The sequence below is a fragment of the Kogia breviceps genome, chromosome 2, assembly GCF_026419965.1.
Source record: "Kogia breviceps isolate mKogBre1 chromosome 2, mKogBre1 haplotype 1, whole genome shotgun sequence".
Classification (NCBI taxonomy): Eukaryota; Metazoa; Chordata; class Mammalia; order Artiodactyla; family Physeteridae; genus Kogia; species Kogia breviceps.
Window position 1 is genome coordinate 172,372,561 of NC_081311.1, and position 21,576 is coordinate 172,394,136.

The following is a 21,576-nucleotide window of genomic DNA, read 5'->3' on the forward strand; positions in this document are numbered from 1 at the left end:
ATGTCACCTGGATAGGGAGTTTGAACTGGCATACTCTGTGTGTCTGGAAACCACCTGGCCCAAATAGCATGGTGTTCTTTTAAAAATTAGGCTTATGAAATCTAGGAGGAATGTAGACTACTTAATAGTTAAATTCCTGTGGAAAAATGTATAGTTTCCCACCATTTCCTTCTCCTTCCTAAGCTTGATTTAGCCCTAGAGACTATAAAAGTGAGTGAATAAATAAATGAATTAATCAGTTAAATTCGTGACTCATCAAAGGGTCCAGTACAGGGACTTAAACATAACGGACACTCAAGGAATAGTGCTGAGCCAAAACAGATTGGCTCAAAATAGGCAAAATTGACCTGTTCTCTATTATATCTTATCCTATTCATAACATTAAATATTTGGTTTTATATTTATCCCACATAAAATTGTATACTTTTTATATTGAAGATTTCCCACTTCCTTTAGTTTTTACGGGATATATCTTAGTTTGGGTAAAAAATAAGTCCTATAATATAGTTTTAACAGTAAATTCTTTCCATTAAAAAAAAGGAGAAAGGAGGAAGGAGACAGGAAGATATTCTTGTCAGTCATCAAGGTGGTGGCCACTGACAAATTTTGCAAGTATTTTGACAAACACCTAGCAGAAATAGGCTTATTTTCCATCAGAAAACTCATAACTAACTCAATTGAAGGATATTAGGTAAAGAAGCCTGTTTGGAAATAATCTGAAAAGATTCTTGTGTCTCATGTCTTTCTTAATTTGTTATAATGAATGAGTCATAATATTTTAAGAGGATTAGAGCTGCTTATAATGAGAGTGCTACATTTAAAGGACTAACAATATAATATAATATGATTATGATATAACATAATATGATGGGATAAGATAATATGATTCTTTCATTTCCTGTTCTTACTAACACATTACAAAAAAAACTAAGTGGCTTTTTATTTTGCTTTATTTTGTTAGAGAAGATGTGAATGTTAAGTAGAATCTGGCTATGTTTTCACACACAAACACATACGTGCACAAATAATGACAACTCAATTTTACAAAAATGTAATGAAAATGGTATAAAAACAATTTTACAAAAAAAAAAGCTTTATCTCTTTACTTTTCTTTGACTCTCCTTAATTAATAATGGATATAAAAGCAGGCCTGTAATTATTATTCTAACAAAGATAGTCCACATCTTTAAAAATTATTTCATCTGTATTAATACTTATAATCATCTAAGAAAAAGCAAATGGTATTTTCCTCAGTTCTTGTGACATTATGTCTTATGACTTTCAAATTTGAAGCTTCTTCAAGACAACCAGTCTCCTTAGAAAGTCTTTGATATGGAAAAACAGAGGGATTGTTCCAGTTTAAAAGAGAAAAGACCAAAAAAAAAAAAGGAATTTAACATGACCATTGATTAGATACTGATTTAAAACTCTATAAAAGATATTTTGAGGATAATAGGGAGAATTTGAATATGAATTGAATATCATTAAGATATTTTTTCATTTTCTTAGGTATGTTAATGATATTGTTTTGTAGGAGAATCTTCTTTATTTTAGGTGCATGCTGAAGTTTTTAGGGCTGAAGTCTACAACTTAACTTTCAAAAGATTCAGAAAGATATATATATATATATATATATATATATATATATATATATATATATAGTCCTGGGATAAACCATAATGGAAAATAATGTAAAAAAAAGAATGTATATATATGTACAATTGAGTCTCTTTGCTGTACAGCAGAAATTAACACAGCATTGTAAATCAACATTGTAAATCAAAAGACAAGACAAGAAATATATATATGTACACACACATAGTAGTTGCCCAGCTGGGAATGTAAAATCTGATTTCATCATGAAATGTGGTAAATGGAAGTGCATTGTCCAGATCCCCCTTCAAGGACAAACTAACTCCTGGGAGAGCTGTCAAAAGGGCACATCCAACTAATAGCCCTTCAGGGACTGCTGCTACTACACAGAGCCCCTTTGCCCAAGGTCATGCCCTGCTAGGATAGCCAACTGTCAGCGATGATTGAGGTGGAAGTAGAAAGGCCTGGTCACTTTGGACCAATGGGGGATAATCCTGATGTGTCCTTTGTAGCTTCAGAGGTCCATTTGGAGTCGGCTCTGGCTGTCAGTCCCATCTTACAGCTCAACTTCTCCCTCTGTCCGGTTGTGCTGTTCCCCCAACGCCCCCACCCCCCATTCCACATGCAGGTATCGATCCTAAGGGCACAACCTAGTAAATATCTGACCCTTCAATTCTGTCTCAAAGTCTTCTAGGAGAACTGAATCTGCGACACAAGATGGATATCAGACAACCTCTCAATGAAGAACCTCTAAAAGAACATTTTTTTTTTTAAGTTCTGTTTTCTTAAAAAATGCCAGTGTCATCAAAAACAAAGAAAAGCTGTGGAAATGTTCTGAATTAAAAGAGGCTAGAGGGCTTCCCTGGTGACGCAGTGGTTAGGAATCCGCCTGCCGGTCGCGGGGGACAGGGGTGCGATCCCTAGTCCGGGAGCATCCCACATGCTGCGGAGCAGCTAAGTCCGTGCACCAACAACTACTGTGCCTGTGCTCTAGAGCCCTCGAACCACAACTACTGAAGCCCATGCGCTTAGAGCCCGTGCTCTGCGACAAGAGAAGCCACCGCAATGAGAAGCCCGCGCACCGCAACGAAGAGCAGCCCCCGCTCACGCCAACCAGAGAAAGCCCAAGCCCGCGCGCAGCAATGAAGACCCAATGCAGCCAAAAATAAATAAATATATAAAATAAAATAAAAGGGACTAGGGAAACGCGTGACAACTAACTGAGATATGTGACGTTGGACTGCATCCTGTACTAGAGGAAAATAAAAGGCCAAAAAGAACACTGCTGGATCAATTGACAAACTAGAATGAGATTTTAAAAAGTATTGCATCAAAACTATTACATATAGAATGGATAAACAGCAAGTTCCTACTGTAGAGCACAGGGAACTATATTCAATATCCTGTGATAAACCATGGAAAAGAATATTTTTAAAAAAGAATGTATAGGGACTTCCCTGGTGGCACAGTGGTTATTAAGACTCTATGCTCCCAATGCAGGGGGCCTGGTTTCGATCCCTGGCCAGGGAACTAGATCCCACATGTATGCCGCAACTAAGAGTTCACATGCCACAACTAAGGAGCCTGCCTGCCTCAACTAAGACCCAGCACAACCAAATAAATAAATAAATATTTTTTAAAATGTGTATATATGTATAACTGAATCACTTTGCTATACAGCAGAAATTAACACAACCTTGTAAATCAACTATACTTCAATTAAGAAAAAGTACAGCGTCAATTTAAAATTTCCTGTAATTGGTAAATATACAGTGGTTATGTAGGAAAATGTCCTTGTTCTTAGGAAATAGACACTGAAAAATATAGGGGAAAGGGGGCACATTGTATGCAACTTCCTCTCGAATGGTTCAGAAAATGTACATACACACATACATAGAATATAGTAAAAGAAAATGGGGCAGGGAATTCCCTGGTGGTCCAGTGATTAGGACTCTGCACTCTCACTGCTGAGGGCCCGGGTTCAGTTGCAGGTTGGCCAAAAAAAAAAAAAAAAAGCAAATGGGGCAAGAGTTTAAAAATTGGTGAATCTAGGTAAAGGGGATGTGAGAGGATTCTTCTTATTTTTCTTGCAACTTTTCTGTAGGCCTGAAATTATTTTCAAATAAAAAATTAAATATATGTACATATATATGTATATATAAATATAAATAATTACAGATCAACCAGCTGTAGCAAAATGTTAACAATTGATTTATGTTATAAGTATATAGTTGTTCAGTGTCCTATTCTTTGAACTTCTCTAAATGTTAAAAATTTTTCATAATGAAAATTGGGAAAGAAAATACAGGCCAGGATGTTTGCTGTGGCTTACCTCTTTAAGGCTTGCAAGATTATGCCTTTAGGGCTTCCCTGGTGCAGTGGTTAAGAATCCGCCTGCCAATGCAGGGGACAGGGATTCAAGCCCTTGTCCGTGAAGATCCCACATGTCGCGCGGAGCAACTAAGCCTGTGCACCACAACTACTGAGCCTGCGCTCTGCAACTACTGAAGCCCAAGTGCCTAGAGCCCGTGCTCTGCAACAAAAGAAGCCACCGCAGTGAGAAGCCCGTGCACCGCAACAAAGAGTAGCCCCCGCTCGACGCAACTAGAGAAAGCCTGTGGGCAACAACGAAACCCAACACAGCCAAAAATTAAAAAAAAAAAAAAAAAAAAAAAAAAAAAAGATTATGCCTTTATTTCAGGTTGCTGCCACAAGTTTTTGGTCACTCTATTTGTGATTAACTTAGAGAACACAGATTAGCGTACCAATTAGACTCTTAAAATTTCCCCCTCTATAAAGTAGAACTCTGTAAATCATTAATTATTTACCTCCTCACTCTAAGAAACCCTGTTAGATATACAGTATAAACTCTGAGTACCAAAACTTTGTCTTTTTAAATTCTCTACTATGTCCTTAGTTGCTAGATAAATTCCTAGAACATGGAATATGCTCTGTAAATACCTGTTAAAGGAACAAGTGAGGAAGATCTAATATAACTATGATTTTGGTATAGATGAATAATTTTACCTACCAAACTCCTATCAAATCAACTCTTTTACCTACCAGATCAACTCCTATCATTATGGCCAAAATTAAATTTGGTTTTACTGTTTTTGCTTACTTTCTCTTTCTTACTACAAGTTGGGAGAATCAGAATTTTGTAATTATTTCAGCAAACAAGTAGTTAATCAGGCTGAAGCTGAGCCGGGAAGTAGTTTGAAGTAGTGCTTCTGGATTCCTGGAGGGGGCAGCAGAGAGCCTTTTGAATGCAAACCCATTAGGGTGCTCAGGTGCAGGGTGACCTTGAGGAAAGAGGTGCAGTGGTAGCTAAGGGCTTAGGAGGGGAGGACCCACCACACAGGATTGAGCTGACTTGAAACAGGAGAACCAATGCTCCACTACATGTGGAGGAATTAAGTCAAGAGGCTCTATGAAGCCACACGTCAGAGAATATAGCTCATTTATTAGCAAATTGTCAATACTCACTCAGTGAGACTGGAAATGAATAAAGCTGCAGGAGACAGAGTAGCCAGGAATCAGAAAGCAGAAATTAGGACTGGAGCAGGAACCAAGAGGAAACTAAACAGATGTGGAAATAGGGCACAGCAGCTGGAGGCATCAGTTTTGTCCTGTTTGGATGTTTCCCCACATGGGCCTGGGCAGAAGCGTTAACCATGAAATAAGAGCCTTCCCATGATCATGACCTCCTGACAAACCACTGGGGCTGATGGTACTTGTGGCTTAACTGGGGCTAAAGTGTCCCTCTGAGGCACACGCTGCTGTTGTTTCAGGGCACCCTTTATATTCTGCTTTCCTATCCTTACTGTTTCTACTTCCAGCTCAGAATCAGAGAAAGTAGAGCAAAGTATCACCAAGAGCTTGCCATTTTTCATCTTTATCCTCCCATCCAGAGCCCACCTTCTCATTTGCAAATCTAGAAAGCTGTTTTCTCCCTAGGCAACTTTTATTCAAAATAGTTTGTCTAAATTTATAACTATTTTGCATTGAATAATTTAAAATTAGCTTTTAAACTAACAGATCAGCAAATTATCTGAAATGTTTTCAGAGTGACGTCTTATCATACTGCTTAAAAAGGACCACACTCCTCCATTTCTTTTTTTTTTTTTTTTTTTTTTTGCGGTATGCGGGCCTCTCACTGTTGTGGCCTCTCCCATTGCGGAGCACAGGCTCCGGACACGCAGGCCCAGCGGCCATGGCTCACGGGCCCAGTTGCCCCGCGGCATGTGGGATCTTCCCGGACCAGGACACGAACCCGTGTCTCCTGCATCGGCAGGCGGATTCTCAACCACTGCGCCACCAGGGAAGCCCACTCCTCCATTTCTTGACACATTGAGGTGGAACATTGGAATTAAAATCAGTACAGTGGTCTTAATACAGAGGTGCACTGTCAGACATGACTTATGATATTTAGGCATCCTGAAAAATATGATTTATGGCTGGGTTTTATTTCAGGTTCTCTCTGCTTGTCATTGTCTTCGTCTATTTTACAATCGTGCAATAATCTCATCCAGAGAAATAGAAATGAACTGTGTCTAATGGAATGCAATCAGTTATTGCCCTGTAAATATTGACCAGTTTTGCCAGTTTTGTAACTGTTTATAAATCCATTTCAACATTCCTGATGGTCTACACATTTGTGAGACTGTGAACTCTCCTTTTTACCCATTGTGACATCTTAACTGATTCTATCAGTAATAGAGTTAAATAAAACCTTTGAAACAGGTTAACTTTATATTTGTATGTGAGTCATGATTTACCTGTTTTTTAAAAAATGGTCTTTTAATAGGCCTTTAGTCCAAAAGTATTGGTCTGACCTTGGGGGGACAAATAAGAGTAGGGAGAGGTGGCTAGGGATGTGGTAAGGTTTTTTATTTTTTTTTTTTATTTTTTTTGCGGTACGCGGGCGTCTCACTGTTGTGGCCTCTCCCGTTGCGGAGCACAGGCTCCGGACGCGCAGGCTCGGCGGCCATGGCTCATGGGCCCAGCCGCTCCGCGGCATGTGGGATCTTCCTGAACCGGGGCACGAACCCGTATCCCCTGCATCAGCAGGCGGACTCTCAACCGCTGCGCCACCAGGGAAGCCCATAAGGTTTTTTAAAAAGTGTACATGAAGTTTCTTTCTGGCCCACTCAATTTCCAAAACCTAAATTTACCTTCCACTCCTAGGATGATGATGGAACTGAGCATCAGGACAGGGGGAAGCACTCATTTAGGGGAAAGGGGTGGGGAAGGGCTGGGGGCTTGGTTTAAGTGCAATACCAGGCAAGCAGGGAAGGGCTGAAGGGGAGAGAATTCTGATACCACCACACATTTGTATTGCTGAAGCAAATTCTTTCTTTAGGGATCCCAGCCTCTTTTCCCTGCAAACTTCATTCCTATCTGCTCTCTTTAAGGACAGTATGTGAAAGCCAGGCCCTTGATATGACTGCTGGAAGATTAATACCATTGTTCCACACAGCCAGGATATTAGCACAGCATTCAAATATGTGCAGCTTTCCTTTTATCTCTCTCTCTTATTTTTTTTGCGGTCAGACTGAGGCTTCTTAATCCCTTCAGCTGCTACTCAGAGGAAGGGAATCAAGCCAGTGTTCTAGCCACACCAAACTCCAAAATAATTGGTTAGATATGGCACTTTGCCTGATCAGCGCTGTAGCTGGAGAACACAGAGTGCCCTCCTCGACCTGAGGATGGATACACTGTCTGCCTCACCGAAGAGGGATGAAGAGAAGTCCCGGTACTATCTGATCGGCTCCTGCCCTTGCCTCAGCTCTCCCTTGGGATAACTAAACCCATCGGGGTGTGTATGCAGAGTGGACTTTTATTTCTACATTCCCTTCTCCAGCCCTCCCGGTCTGTCTTCTTTCTCTTCTGTTCCCTTGGTTAAACTTCCCTTTTCCCTACCAGTCCCCTCCTCACCACGTGCTTCGATGTAATCCAGAAACAATTACCGTCCTTTCTGGGCAATATTTTATGGTGGTTAAGAATGAGAGCCCTGGGCTTCCCTGGTGGCGCAGTGGTTGAGAGTCTGCCTGCCAATGCAGGGGGTACGGGTTCGTGCCCCGGTCCGGGAAGATCCCACATGCTGCGGAGCGGCTGGGCCCCTGAGCCATGGCCGCTGAGCCTGCGTGTCCGGAGCCTGTGCTCCGCAACGGGAGAGGCCACGACAGTAAGAGGCCCGTGTACCGAAAAAAAAAAAAAAAGAATGAGAGCCCTGGGGTCAGACAGGCCTTGGTTTCTAACTGCAGTGACACTTATCACCTACCTGTGTGGCCTTGGGAAGTCAGTCAAAAGCTCTAACCATCAGTTTTTCCATCTGTAAAAATGATACAGGGACAATAACATCTACTTTATCGGGCAGCTGTGAAAAGGAAATGAGGCGATGGAGTGAAGCTCAGTGTCGGACACAATCATCTACTATGACTGTAACCTTCTTCTCAGTTTCCAGTCTCCTATTTCCTATTTTCCCTCTGTTTCTAGTGTACTTCTATTTCCTATTTTCTTATTTGTAGGTACTACTTCACATTTTTCCTCTCAGTCCAACATACATACTGATGAGGTTCAAGACATGCTAGCCTCAAATATGACACCTTGGCATATGGAATCGTTTTTTAAAAAAAATTATTTATTTTATTTTATTTATTTTTGGCTGCACTGTGTTTTCGTTGCTGTGCGTGCTCTAGTTGTGGCGAGCGGGGGCTACTCTTCTTTGCGGCGCGTGGGCCTCTCATTGTGGTGACTTCTCTTGTTGCGGAGCACGGGCTCTAGGTGTGTGGGCTTCAGTAGTTGTGGCTCGTGGGCTCAGTAGTTGTGGCGCACAGGCTTAGTTGCACTGAGGCATGTGGGATCTTCCAGGACAAGGGCTCGAACCCGTGACCCCTGTATTGACAGGCGAATTCTTAAACACTGTGCCACCAGGGAAGCCCTGGAATAGTTTAAACTGAAGAAATATGAGAAACAACAGGTACAGGAAGGATTTCTGACCTTCCCCTGAGTCAGGACATGAGATCCTCATGTGACAGGTGCCCTCTTCATACCCTTAGGAAAGGAGCATCTTTATCTCCAAAGAAGGAGCGATGCTGAGAGGAATCTGAATGAACAGGCCTTGCTAAGTTTCCCCCGATTTACCACCCTTAGCACATACCCCTTTTGTCCTATCACATTTCTCGATGATTCTCCACTTTTTTTTTTTTTTTTTTTTTTTTGCGGTATGCGGGCCTCTCACTGTTGTGGCCTCTCCCGTTGCGGAGCACAGGCTCCGGACGCGCAGGCTCAGCGGCCATGGCTCATGGGCCCAGCCGCTCCACGGCATGTGGGATCTTCCCGGACCGGGGCACGAACCCGTGTCTCCTGCATCGGCAGGCGGATTCTCAACCACTGCGCCACCAGGGAAGCCCGATTCTCCACTTTTCATGCAACCTAGTACACATAAAAATACTCAGGTTTAACTATTTCCTCGGGTCTTCATTTTCTTATGAAAGCTCCCATGTCATGTAAAACTTTTATTTAAAAATGTGTATGCCTTCCCCCTGTTAACCTGTCTTTTGTTATAAGTGCCCCAGCTGAGACTTTAGAAGAGCAAGAAATGATATTTTTTTCCTCCCCTACATTAGCAAATCAATGACAGTGGTCACATGTACCATATTTTTTGATTACAAGCAATTTCAGTTTCTTCATCTGTGATCTGGGGAGAAACACCATCAGTAAACCATTGTAAGGCTGTTGTAAGAATTAAACAAGATAATGTATATAAGTGCCTAGCACAGTGCCTGGCTCCTAGTAAAAGCTCAGGAATTGGGCTTCCCTGGTGGCGCAGTGGTTGGGAGTACGCCTGCCGATGCAGGGGACACGGGTTTGTGCCCCGGTCCGGGAAGATCCCACATGCCGCGGAGCGGCTGGGCCCGTGAGCCATGGCCGCTGGGCCTGCGCGTCCGGAGCCTGTGCTCCGCAACGGGAGAGGCCACAGCAGTGAGAGGCCCGCATACTACCAAAAAAAAAAAAAAAAAAGCTCAGGAATTGTGTTATATCTTACTTTATTAATCTTTTCATTAGGGTGTATTATGAAATAATTCACATAACTAACATATCCCTTTGTTGAAAAGTAGGGAATTATTGGGCTTCCAGCTAGTTTAATGATCACTGGCTCTAATCAGAGAGCTCGTTTGATGATATTATTTGTAATTAGTTTAGATATCATTTTGGACTTATGTTTCATCCTTAAAGAAAACATTAGCTGAAAGATACCACTGTGAGCAACAAAATAATGGTTTCCTACTGTTACAGAAAAGCTACATTATGCTCATTCCTTCCTTTCCAAAGGGGGACGTTTTGACCCTGTGATAATGTTTTACTTAAAGGAGTTTATTTTATTTTACATCAAATGATTCATGTAGATGAGTTCATTTCTTGTGATGAAGATGGAAACGAAGTAGCTGAGCTTCTTGCTGTAACCTCACTGACTTGCTGTTATCCAACTGGCTAGAAAATACAATTGTCTGGCTCAGAAAAAAAATAAACAAAAAACACAAAAAACAAAAAAAGAGCTTTGCCAAAGAAATTCTGTTTGGGCATTCTCTTAAGTTTGATGAATGAGTTGTTTACTGAGCTTGAGAAAAGTGTAAAAAGGAAGAAATGGCCATTTAAAAAAAATTTTATTTACTTATTCATTTTTGGCTGCTTTGGGTCTTCATTGCTGCACGTGGGCTTTTTCTAGCTGCGGTGAGCGGGGGTTACTCTTTGTTGTGGTGCACAGGTTTCTCATTGCAGTGGCTTCTCTTGTTCTGGAGCACGGGCTCTAGGCACGCGGGCTTCAGTAGTTGTGGCTTGCAGGCTCTAGAGTGCAGGCTCAGTAGTTGTGGCACATGGGCTTAGCTGCTCTGCAGCATGTGGGATCTTCCTGGACCACGGCTTGAACCTATGTCCCCTGCACTGGCAGGTGGATTCTTAACCACTGTGCCACCAGGGAAGTCCTGAGATGGTCATTTTCAAGAAAATTATTATTTATTTATTAATTATTATTATTATTTTTTTGTGGTACACGGGCCTCTCACTGTTGTGGCCTCTCCCATTGTGGAGCACAGGCTCCGGACGCGCAGGCTTAGTGGCCACGGCTCACGGGCCCAGCTGCTCTGCGGCACGTGGGATCCTCCTGGACCGGGGCACGAACCCGTGTCCCCTGCATTGGCAGGCGGACTCTCAACCACTGCGCCACCAGGGAAGCCCCAAGAAAATTACTGAAGTGCACTCAGTGAATTTGAGCAGATTGCATTTGACATGGCTTGAAAATAGATGTAGTTTTTTAACAAATCAAGCTTTTGTTTAATTAAGACTGAAATAAAATGAGTGAATATTCTTATAAATAATCTAATACAAGTTTAAAATGAAGAGACACTCTCCACAATCATCTCCACGCCTGCCCGTGTTCTGGGGGATAGAATACATTTCTGAGGAAATCTGAGAATACCACTTTTATATCATATTTGATACATTATAATTCCTCTTAAGAGATAAACAGTTTCAGGTGTGTGCTGAAGTTCCCCCTTCCTTATTCAATCTCTCAAAAACCAAAAAGCAAACCAAGGAGAAACGCTATGCTTATCCATGAAATATCATTCCAGAGCAAGGCATCTCTCCCAGACAAGGAAGGAAGAATTTAGTCATTTTACTATCTTCTAAGTTTTTCCATCTTCTTGGTTGGTGCATGTAAAGAACTGAATTAAATGCATTGTGTGTGTGAGTGTGTTGATAATGATAAAATCACCCCAGAGGTGAACAGTTTTATTTTGAATAGAGTTAATGAAATGAAAGCCCATATGGGGCAGAACGACAAACAGAAGAGTCATGTTTAGTCTTATCTATACAGTTGGGTAATAGAATAAACAATTTATATAAACTTAGTACTTCCCATAAAGTAACCAAACAATTGATTTGACTAAGCTCTTATTTCCTGAACTTGCTGATGGTTTGGTATTAAGGAGAAAACCACCATTTCTTCTAAAGGGTAAACTGTGTTTTTAGATACTACTTTCCTAAATGAATTCTTGCCTGATCTCTACAAGCCTATCCCCCAACTTATTTCAGTGTCTCTGCTCTACACTCTTCACCCAGAATTTTTTTTTGCGATACGCGGGCCTCTGACTGTTGTGGCCTCTCCCGTTGCGGAGCACAGGCTCCGGACGCGCAGGCTCAGCGGCCATGGCTCACGGGCTTAGTTGCTCCGCGGCATGTGGGATCTTCCCGGACCGGGGCACGAACCCGTGTCCCCTGCATTGACAGGTGGACTCTCAACCACTGCGCCACCAGGGAAGCCCAGAATTTTTAGTTATATATTTGAATGCTTATTTGATCAATGTCTCTCCTCCACCAGAATGTAGTTTTGCTTACCTTATACTCCCAGAACCTAGCACAGTGCCAGGCAGAGAATAGAGCTCAATAATATTTATTGACTAGAAGAACAGCTATTCAGTGGGTTTTGATAAAAGGCATTCATGCTCACGGGCATCGCAGCAACTAACATTTATTTATATTTGTCTGAGAAGGCAGAGGTGAGTTTGAGAAGGAAATTTAAGCTCTTAATTACCATCAAATCCATTAGGTCTTGTTCTCAGTTCCTCATCTTATTAAAGGTGTTAAAAGAATGTTGAATCTCACTCCTTAGAGATGTATTAAATCTGTCTGGGCACTTAATTAGACCAGGACTTTTGAATGACAACAGGTCCCACTTACAGGGAAAGATGATGAGGTTTTTCTCTAAACTATTATCAGGAACAAATTACTCCACTATAAACCAGTTGTCTAATAATGCATTGCTTATAATTAAGACCAGTTTACCTAATAGATTCAAAATGAGGAAGCAAATACCAAGCACACCTAAGTATATAATACCTTTTAACACATTACAGTAATATGGTAACATCTCCTGAGTACTTGTGAAGTATGCTACAATGCTAAGCAACTTTACATGCATTTTCACATTTCATTTTCACAACAACCCTGTGAGGTACTATTATTATTTCTATAAGACTAAGAGAGGTTGGGCAATTAGCAAAAGTGGTAAAGCCCAGGCAAGACTTCTGGGTCTGTCTGACTTCAGGGACTTCCTTCTTAATCCTTGTACACAACGTCTCTGTAGTAATCATCTGTTAATGTGTTCATCTCCCTTGCTTAACAGTGAGAGCCTCAAGGGCAAGGTCTAAGTTTTACTCATCCTTGTATCTCAAGTACAGAACAGAGTGCAGGAAACATAATAGGTGCTCAATAAAAGTTTAGTGAATGAAAGAGGAAGTACTTTCTCATCCTCAAAACTATAGTATGTTTAGTATAGTTTCAGTGTTAAACATAGTTAACTATATAATGTGCATAAAGAAAATATACAAATCAAACAAATACTTATGTAATAAAACAAATAATATATGAATATATCTTACTGTTTTTATTAAATTAGTAACCCATATTTTATGTTGAAGCATACAACATTGTCAAGGTCAAATAACAGCACTTTTATATGGTATAACTTCATTAAAAAAAAAATCTATGTCAACTCTTAGCTACATAATTAAGCAGAATGCCCCATTACCAGATGTTTTCCACTGAAACAGAGGTTTATCATTATAAACTGCCAAAGAGAAAGTTTTATGAAAAATTAAGGTTGTCATATCTATAAGCACTTTCTTCTAGGTCTAATGATCTAATTTCATATAGAAATTATTTTTCATGCCCTTAGGTCCTAACGAAAATTAACCCAGCACATATTATTACACTTGGCTTTGATTCTCTCTTTTCTAAGCTGCCAGGTTGCATACCTCCTTGTAAAAGTCCTTCTTCATGAAGTTCTCCCTTTTTAGTATTAACTCTGCCTTTATCCCAAGCCCTGATGCACCCCCTAGTGTTCCTCAAACACTTCTATAATTATTATATCTGTTTATAATGATCACTTTTTGTTGAATGCTGGGGTCTGTTATATGCGATTGTGTAAAGCATTTATAATGGAGGAACTATACTGAAAGGGAGCAGAATATGCCACCCCCAAATATTAATATTTTGAATTAAAATTACTTGAGAAACAGTTGGTACAGGAAGGACACTCTGACCCTCCTCTGTCCCCCTGAAAGCAGAAAATAAATCTCCTATGTGAAAGGTACCCTCCCTGTATCAGGAGGGTAGAAGATATCCTTATCACCAGAAATAGGGAATTTTGGGCCAAGAAAACTGTATAAACAAAACTTTCTTCACTAATATACTACCCCAAACCCAAACTTCTTTGTACTGTCAATTCTTCACAAATTTATTGTTTCTTTGTCTAAAAGGTATAAAATCTGCCTGCCTTGGTTACTTCTTTGAATCTCTTATTATATGGACTCCCTGTACACATGACATTAAATTTTTCTCCTGTTAATCAGTTTTATGCTAATTTAATTATTACACCAGCCAAAGAACTTAGAAGGGAAGAAGGGACAATTTTCCACCCCTACCATACCCAACTGATTTGGTTATTATACTAAGTGACTGGCTGGTTGACCATGGACTGTTCTTAAATAACTTTTTTGTTTCTTGCATAAAAAGAAACACAAAATTAGAACTTCAGAGAGTAACCCTTGAGGGCTTCCAAAGCACCCAGAATAAGCTTTGCTTCTGCATGATTCCTGAGTGAAGACTATGACCTCTCCTTATTGAATTCTTTACATGCTAAATTTTATGAAATAAATTACTTTCTTGGTTTCACCATGCTTTGAACTTTGCCATCTAGTGATTGCATTTTTGTCAGCAGTACCAACAAGGTCTCATGTTTTTGATGTTCTAACTTAGTCCATCTAACCCCCTGGTGGACCTGAATTCTTTTTCTACTCTACTTCAGTCTTCAATTTAAAAGCTACACCCTGGGATTTACCTGGCGGCACAGTGGTTAAGAATCCACCTGACAATGTAGGGGACACTGGTTCGAGCCCTGGTTTGGGAAGATCCCACATGCCATGGAGCAACTAAGCCCGTGCACCACAACTACGGAGACTGTGCTCTAGAGCCTGCGAGCCACAACTGCTGAGCCCGTGTGCCACAACTACTGAAGCCTGTGCACCTAGAGCCTGTGCTCCGCAGCAAGAGGAGCCACCACAATGAGAAGCCTGCACACCACAATGAAGAGTAGCCCCGGCTCGCCGCAACTAGAGAAAGCCCGTGCGCAGCAACAAAGACCCAACGCAGCCAAAGATAAATAAATTTTAAAAATAAAAAATAAAATAAAAAATAATAAAAGACTCCGAGCTCCGAATGTGGGGCCCCCAGTGAGGGGGGCCCAGGTTCAATCCCTGGTCAGGGAACTAGATCCCGCATGCTTCAACAAAGATCCCGTGTGCCGCAACAAAAGACCTGGCGCAGCCAAATAAATAAATATTTTTTTAAATTGAAAAACACAATTAAAAAAATAAAAACTACACCCCAAGCAAAGTCCACTTGAGAATTTCTTGGTCCTAGTTGGGTTAGCCTGGCTTTGAGTGCACCTATATTATCTGGCTTGGTTAAATTCTGAAATACTGTATGTATATCAACAACATTGGTATTACAGGTTTTCAGGACATAATGAGAACCTTCAATGCAGAATTTAATTAGGCATGGATTTCCTAGAGAACAGAAATAGCACAGTGCGGGCCTCTCACTGTTGTGGCCTCTCAGGTTGTGGAGCACAGGCTCCGGAAGCGCAGGCTCAGCGGCCATGGCTCACGGGCCTAGCTGCTCCATGGCATGTGGGATCTTCCCGGACCGGGGCATGAACCTGTGTCCCCTGCATCGGCAGGTGGACTCTCAACCACTGCGCCACCAGGGAAACCCTGTAAATATATTTTTATTGTAACCTGAAAATTTCCCCAGTTGACAGTGGGCACAAATGGGGTAGTATTTAGAATTTTAATTCAGGATTTATTAAGGTGTCCCCATTGGCTGATGTAATATCCACTATGTTTGCCCAATAAAGAGATCATACTTGAGAAGAGTTCACTGAAAAGTATTTCCAGGGCCTCCAGAAGATGCATTACATGTGTCTGCAGACACGTTTGCTCCTCTTGGGTACCACGACTCCATCAGGTGTGCTAGCAGAGTGCTGGCTACTCGCCTTGTCAAAGCTGGCTAGAGACTGGGGATGAAGTGAGGTCAGTGGGCTCAATTCGCTTCCATTATATAGATCTTTTTTTTTGTTAGAGGAGACCCAAAATAGGCCTGCTTGTGCCCTGATGTTTTAGTGGAAACAACTCTGCATTTTTAATTGCATGCTGCTCTTACACCGCCTCTCCTCTCAGAGGTCAAAGGCTGTTCTGGGCTCCCCCTCCTAGCAAGTTCTTCCACAAGCCTCCTCAGGCCAAGAAGGACTTCTGGTGGGTACACTCCATCAGTTGCTCAGTCAATACCAAATCTTGTCATCTCACTTTGACTCATGATGGGACACCAGTACCCACCTCTCTCACTGTGTCACCTCTTCCATAAACTGTTAACTTGCCTACTCGCATCCACCTCCATCCCTCCCTTTTCTAAACTCCATATCCTGTAAGTATTACATAGTTTTAAAACTTTTTAGTTTAATAACTTAATTATGTCTCCCAGGCAGCACAAATCTAAGCTTACTGAGGACAAGAACTTTCCATTAAAATCCTTGTGTCCTCTCCTAGCAAATCAGCTGATGGTTCAATATTTGCTTGACTGAATGTGATATGTAAGATGGCTTCTCTTAGTTAATGATAAACAAACAACCTCCTTCACCACCCCCAAAATGGAAAATAGCAAACTTCCAAATAAGTAACCAAACTTTCCAACTCCCATCTTCCTTTGCTTGAAACTGAGAGTAAAACAAAACAAAACAAAATTTAAATCATTCAGAAAGCCCTAACATACCTTCCTTATTTGATGTGATAAATTCCTTTATCACAAGCCAAGTCTTTATTTGCACTCATCCTGCAAAGACTTGCTGTATGCAGTGTTTCACACACTCGAGTTCACATGGGCTGGTTGACTGTGTTTGCTGAACAAGGGGCCAATGAGACTAAGGTTGGATGGTTGGCTCTTGCCTGGGTCACTATGCTTCACACAGAGAGAAACTCTTCCACAGGCAAAGCCAGGGCCTATTTAACCCCTGCCCTTCTACTTTCTAATTAATCATCTTGCGGGGTGACAGACAAAAGCAAAATAGCAAATATAAAGATATTGTGGAACCACAGATTTGGGGCATGTTTGGAAATTGTCCAATTTAAGGTAACGCTGTGTTATTAACCTTCATTTAGCTAGTTATGTTTTTTCTATCTTTAAAATTTTTATACTATCAGTTTTTATTGTGGTCTTGGCTTTTACTACTTTCATTAGAAGTTTGAGGCAGTGGGGGTGGGGGAGGGATGGATTGGGAGTTTGGGATTAGCAGATGCAAACTATTACATGTAGGATGGATAAACAACAAGGTCCCACTGTAGAGCACAGGGAACTATATTCAATAGCTTGTGATAAACCGTAATGGAAAAGAATATATACATGTATAACTGAGTCACTTTGCTGTACAGTAGAAATTAAACACGAGGGGACTTCCCTGGTGGTGCAGTGGTTGAGAATCTGCCTGCCAATGCAGGGGACATGGGTTCGATCCCTTGTCTGGGAAGATCCCACATGCCGTGGAGCAGCTAAGCCTGTGAACCACCGACTACTGAGCCTGCACTCTAGAGCCCGCGAGCCACAACTACTGAGCCCGCATGCCTCAACTACTGAAGCCTGTGCACCTAGAGCACGTGCTCTGCAACAAGAGAAGCCACTGCAATGAGAAGCCCACGCACCATAACAAAGAGTAGCCCCTGCTCGCCACAACTAGAGAAAGCCCGCATGCAGCAACGCAGCCAAAAATAAATAAATGAATTTTTTAAAAAATTAAAAAAAAATAAACACAACATTGTAAGACGGCTATACTTCAATAATTTTTTTTTTTTAAATAGAAGTTTTATGAGGCAGGAACCTTTACTAAAGTTAATGCCACCAAAGAAACCAGGTGAATTAGAACTGAAGACCCCCCATCAGATTGAGGGTTTAACTTTTTGTGGTTTATATGAAAATTGAGACCTGAAGAAAAAAAGAGATGGGACTTTTCAAAATTTTAAAGTTTAAAAATTATACAAGTAATGGACTATTAGAGAAAATTTGGGGAAAAAAGAAGAGCTATATCATCTGAAGGGGTCCAGCACATGCTACTGTGGCATAAAAATTATTTTAAGCACAAGGCATTTGAGGTCCCCAAAGGACTCAATTGTCATAAATCCCCTCCCCAGGAGCAACAAGGAAAGGTTGACTCCCCATAGACAAGAAGTCTCCACATCAGATCTAAACAGACAATGGCACAAAAACTATCGCATCGCCTATCTATTATCTTAAAGCCCATTTATATTTCTAAACAGTCATTTGCTTTCCCATAAGTCCCCTTTCTCCCCCTCCCCTTCCCTTATTAAGAAGTCACTTGTCTTCCTGTAAGCATCCTTCTCTCTCTTCACTTCTTCCTCTTAAGATGGTATATAAGCTCCAAATTCTAGTCTTCCCTTTGTGTCACATTTTTCTGTGAACTCTCCTATGTATGTTAATAAAAATGCATGATTAAATTTTGTGTTATCTCTTGCTAATCTGTCATTCGTTAGTTTAATTCACAGGCCTTCAGAAACAGAACTTAAGAGGACAGAGGAAAAGTTTTTCCACTCTGATATACCATCAGTTCACTATCAGCTTAACACAACCATTTTGAATTTTGCACATTTTTCTTCAATTTTTTCAACTCCATTTACTTTTTAACATAATTATAATTATTGTTAGTATTATGAGTACTCATCCATGATGCTACATATCCCTCCAAATTATGATAACTTAATGACTACTAAATATTTCCATTGAGATAATATAGAAGATGTTTCTTAACTAGCTTTCTAGTGCAACCATAGATTTGGGTTGCACTAGAAAGCTATTTGTTGCATACTTGTTGGATATTTAGATTGCTTCTGACTTTTTAAAATTATAAGCAATTTGGAAAAAAGTCTTTTAGCATAAAACTTTTTCTTCTTTTGAAATTACTTCCGGGCTTCCCTGGTGGCGCAGTGGTTGAGAGTCCGCCTGCCGATGCAGGGGATACGGGTTCGTGCCCCGGTCCGGGAAGATCCCACATGTCGCGGAGCGGCTGGGCCCGTGAGCCATGGCCGCTGAGCCTGTGCGTCCGGAGCCTGTGCTCTGCAACGGGAGAGGCCACAACAGTGAGAGGCCCAAGTACCACAAAAAAAAAAAAAAAAATTACTTCCATGAGTTAGCTTCAACTGCTGTAGCCTTTGAAAGGGGAATGTTGGGTTAAATAGCTATCTCTCAGGGAGATGACAGTGGTAGAGTAACACAGAAAATGTATGACATTCTTTTATAAACTAAAGGGACTTAAGTCTTGGGTAAAATCATAAATAAACGCCGTGAAAAAACTTAAAAATCATTTAGTCTTTGGAAGAAGTGCAAACATGATCAGAATTATTTAGAAAGAGGAATTACTTGAACTAGGTAATTTGAGATTCAAGAGCAGTCCCTTGACTTTTTCACGAGACAAAACAAAACATACTAGTGGATTACTTTAGCAACAAGTTTGTGGAAGCTTGGGCAAACGAGTTTTTTTTTAAGTGAGAAGGGCCAATTTAAGAGAATAATTGCTGGTGAAAGTTCTGTTATCAAATTTTCATTTGGTTTCACTAGCTTTCATTTGGAGGGAAGGATAAACTATCAGACAAAAAACAATCGGTACTCACAGTTATCTGACTACCAAAAGAACAGTCAAGTTAGCTGAACCTTTTCTTCCAAGTACTTGCCTTCAATTAGCCATTTGTCCTTCATTAGATGAGCCCAGATACCAACTATTCTAACAGGTAATTGATTATGAGATTTCAAAAAACGCAGCAACAACAAAGAAATGTTTGTTTTGAAGGGCCACAAGCTATTCATTTTAAAAAGAGAGGAGAAAAGCAAGCCACATTACAACTCAATTTAGAACTTTTTTCCTGCCTTGTAATTGAAGAAGGGCAAAGTCAATTTTCATCCTGAGTACCATTTCCTCCTACTCGATTTCACTACAGTGGGCTTTCCATTAATGATGTTTGACATTTCTGAGTCAAGACTACATTTCTGAGCTGTAATTTGCTAGGTAAAAGCTGAGGAAATGACTGAAAGTTCATTGTGCCCTCCCAATCCCTACGCTAGCAACCTCCTCCTGTTCTCTTAGTGTTTTAGATTTAATCACAGCTGTTGTAAACCATGTTACACTCTTCCTAAACACTTTTGACAGGACCAAAAATATGAATCTGCACAGAGAGATTTTCATAAACTATCAGGAGTCTTTTTCCTTTTTTTGCCAGCTGGTAGTTAGTCCAAATACTGCGTTATAAATAAATCATCTGCAGGCATCCTCATCAGGTCAGTTCCAAACAGCGGCAGTTCAAGGAAAACAAGAAAGCACTTACCAGTTAATTTTCTGTGAGGAGAGAAGCTTTTGTGATGTGTGGTGTAACCTCCCTGCTCCAGAATGAAATGGACGGTGGTTTTCAGAACAGCTACTTTGGACACTCTTCTCCCAGCCTCCTCATTTGGCTTTTATCTGGCTTTTGAAATGATACTGCAGAGGGGAATGATGTTGGGTTTCACTTGAATGTGGTTCTTCCCTTCCTATCGTACCCTCCATAAAAATTCATCATGTATTCCGGGAGAAAAGTAAGCAATGAACACACTGCACAAATTCTTTTACTCAGCGTGTACACGTGTGTAACTGAGGTTTGTTTTCTGAATGGAAATCATTACTGTTGGCTGCAGTGCCGCAGGCTGAAAACCAGTGATGGGGGAGGCACCGATCCCTCCTTTGTTTGGGTGGGCTTTTGCTTATGAAAAGTCAATTTAAATTTCATTCCAGACTTCCCTGGTGGCAGAGTGGTTATGAATCTGCCTGCCAATGCAGAGGACACAGGTTCAAGCCCTGGTCTGGGAAGATCCCACATGCTGCGGAGCAACTAAGCCCGTGCACCACAACTACTGAGCCTGCGTTCCAGAGCCCAAGAGCCACAACTACTGAGCCCATGTGCCACAACTACTGAAGCCCATGCGCCTAGAGCCCGTGCTCCGCAACAAGAGAAGCCACCGCAATGAGAAGCCCGCGCACCGCAAAGAAGGGTAGCCCCCGCTCGCCGCAACTAGAGGAAGCCCGTGTGCAGCAACGAAGACCCAATGCAGCCAAAAATAAATAAATTAATTTATTTTAAAAAATTTCATTCCAACGATGGGATGAAAAGAACCTTAGAATGTCAAAGGAGAGCTCTTCAAATGTGCCAGGGCTCACTAGGAGAGATATTTTATTTCCTGGGTTTCAGTGTATTTCTGATGGGGAAGAATCAGAATCACACCTTAGTTAGGTATGTATTTATTTTTGAATTTTTATTTTATTTTTTTATACAGCAGGTTCTTATTAGTTATCTATTTTACACATATTAGTGTATATATGTTAATCCCAATCACCCAATTCATCGCGGTTAAATATGTATTTTTATTTTTATTTCTTTTTCTTCTTTTAAAAAGATTTATTTATTTATTTTGGCTGCATTGGGTCTTTGTTGCCGCGCATGGGCTTTCTCTAGTTGCGGTGAGCGGGGGCTACTCTTCGTTGTGGTGCGCTGGCTTCTCGTTGCGGTGGCTTCTCTTGCTGTGGAGCACGGGCTCTAGGCGCACGGGCTTCAGTAGTTGCGGCATGTGGGCTCAGTAGTTGTGGCTCGTGGGCTCTAGAGCGCAGGCTCAGTAGTTGTGGCTCACGGGCTTAGTTGCTCTGCGGCATGTGGGATCTTCCCGGACCAGGACTTGAACCCGTGTCCCCTGTGTTGGCAGGCGGATTCTTAACCACCGCGCCACCAGGGAAGCCCCTAATTTTTATTTCTTTTCTTAGGTGGGTTGAGAATTTTC

The 21,576-nt window shown here is 41.2% G+C and overlaps 1 protein-coding gene across 12 annotated transcripts in view; it reads right to left on the reverse strand.

Moving 5' to 3' along the window:
• CMKLR2 (chemerin chemokine-like receptor 2) overlaps nt 1-21,576 on the reverse strand; it is an 85,210-nt gene that overhangs the window by 31,440 nt on the left and 32,194 nt on the right. For 7 of the 12 annotated variants that reach the window (XR_010839182.1, XR_010839181.1, XM_067026660.1 and 4 more), the window contains one exon: nt 20,097-20,248. The exons of the other annotated variants lie outside the window; for them this stretch is intronic. The gene's annotated coding sequence lies outside the window, so the exon portion shown is untranslated. The remainder of the gene's footprint in view (nt 1-20,096; nt 20,249-21,576) is intronic. 12 annotated transcript variants of the gene reach the window in all.